The following is a 2583-nucleotide window of genomic DNA, read 5'->3' as shown; positions in this document are numbered from 1 at the left end:
GAAAATAGTGATGTGTAAATCATCTGTGTCCTGTATTACATTGATAACAATACAGTAGCTCATTATTTGATGTGACACCTCCATGAGTTTTTATTCTTTGTTCAAAATAAACACTTCAATCCTGATGCTGCAACACATTCCAATTAAAGTTGAGACAGTAAAACAGTAAAACATTTACCACGATGTGATGCTGCCATTCCTTTTTACAACACTTAAAAGATGTTTAGGGGGACTGAGGACACCAAGTGATTAAGTTCTCTATTGGGGACAGGTGGGGACTGCAGACAGGCCAGTCCAGCACTCACACCCTTTTCCTCCACAGCCAGGCCTTGGTAATGTGGCAGTGTGAGGTTTTGCATTGTCTTGTTGAAATATGCATGGAAGTCCCTAGTAAAGATATCGTCTTAACGGTAGTTCCAAAATCTGTGTGTTTCATCATTAATGGAGCATCACAGAAGTGTAAGTTCCCTTTGCTCAGGGCACTGACCCAACCCCAGACCATGACAGATCCTGGCTTTTGGACTTGTTGCTGGTCTGGATGGTCCTTTTTGTCTGTGGTCCGGAGCACATGGCGTCCATTCCTTCAATAAAGACCTGAAACACTGAATAATCTGACCACAGTGCACGTTTCCACTGTGTGATGGTCCATCCCAGATGCCTCTGAGCCCAGAGCTTCTGGACACTGTTGACATAGGGCTTCCTTTTGGCACAGTACAGTTTTAAGCAGCATTTATGGATGTAACTACATATTGTAGTGCCTGACACAGGTGAGCCAAAGTCATCCTGAGCCCATGTGGTTATATCACTTATAGAAGAGTGACGATTCTTGATGCAGCACCATCTGAGGGATCAGAGAGCTCAGTCATCCAGCTTAGACTTGTGCCCTTGTCCTTTATCCACTGAAATCCCTCCAGATTCCTTGAATCTTTTAATGATGTTCTGCACCGTAGAGGGTGACAGATCCAAACCCGTTCCTGTCTTTCTTTGAGGAACGGTGTTTTTAAACATTTCAACAACTTTCTCACTCATATGTTGGCAAACTGGTGGTCCTCGGCCCATCTTTGCTCCTAAAGGGCTCGGCCTTTCCTGTACCAAATCATGATGCAGTCACCTGTTGACATCACCTGTTTCAAATGGAGTCATCATTTCATTATTTTACCTCATTACTGGCCCTGAAATGCAACTGTCCAAATATTGTTTGGAATGTGTTGCAGCATCAGACTTGAAGTGAGGGTTTATTTTGAACAAACAATAAAACTGATGAGGTATCACATCAACTAATATGCTGCTGTGTTGTTTTCAGTGTGATACAGGACACGGATGATTTACACATCACTATTAAATTAAATTTTACATACCATCCCAACTGTTTCTGATTTGGGGTTGTAATAGTTGTGATATGTTTAAGTAAGATATTGCTAGACTTCACTGGTAGGAATAACTCCGGCAGAGAAAAGCTGGTCCCATAATTAAGTTTTTTGAGAAATCTAGCCTGCTAAATAACAGCAACGACTGCTTAACCCATTTACAATAGTGAGAATCCCATCAGCACTCATTATAACATGAGAATATAAACATAAGATAGAGAAACAGTTGAACACAGTAACCAACCACTAAAATCAGTCTGCTATAAGTAAGTTGTGAAAATGTTTTGCAGGCTTTTGATACACAGCTGAGAAGTGTTATTAACATTAGTGTTTTCATTAATGACATTAATGTCACATAGAGTAATTATATGGTTAGACAGCATATTTCTAAGTTTTTCAAGCCAGAGTGCAATAGTTTCTGTTTTGTCAGAGTCTAGAAGTAAGAAATTACAGGTCGAAGTGTGACCGACTGATCTGATTCATCCGGGTTCATAGACAAATATAACTGAGTATCATCTGTGGGTAACCACATGAAAGCATCTCACTGTTCTTTGGATTGTTTGCCAGCTAGATTGTTTAAGGATGTTTTTCACTCTGTTGGGCCTAGCTTTCTGGCTTTAATTTATGTTTAAGGACAGGCTCAGTTTCAGATGCTTTTAAAAAGGTGATTGTCCAGCCTCTTCTCAAAAAGTCAAATCTTGACCCTTCAGTGTTCTCTAATTTTAGACCAGCGTCTAAATTATCTCTTATGTCTCAACAAAAATAAGACTGAGTGTGTGCTATTTGGTGACTTGTCAAATTTATCTGCTCCTGACCATGGTCTGTGTCAGGTTTGCTCGGTGGCACCTTCCTCTCCTCCTTTCCTCACTCTAGTCTGCGTCCTTACTCTGATTACTCCATCCGATTCACCTGCCCCGCTTCCCTGATTATCCCCAGCTGTGCCTTGTTTGTTTCCTCCCTATTTATACTCCACTCACCGCGCGCTCCCTTGCCAGTTCAATCCTTGTCATCCGGCCCCATGTCGTTTTGCTCTTCCTGTGTTTTTTTTCGGATCCTTATTGCTCATATTCCCTGTGTTTTATTGCCAGTCTTTTTTCCTGCCCCGCTGCCGTTTTGGTTTTTTCCTCCCTCCGCTTCGGACCTCTCCTCTGGATCCTGAATACTCAGCTCCACCAGCCACAGCCGTACAGGTCGATGCACAGTCTCCACTTAACCC

This window comes from Monopterus albus, unplaced genomic scaffold, assembly GCF_001952655.1.
Source record: "Monopterus albus unplaced genomic scaffold, M_albus_1.0 scaffold223.1, whole genome shotgun sequence".
In the NCBI taxonomy this organism is placed as follows: Eukaryota; Metazoa; Chordata; class Actinopteri; order Synbranchiformes; family Synbranchidae; genus Monopterus; species Monopterus albus.
Note: the sequence above shows the minus strand (reverse complement) of the source record.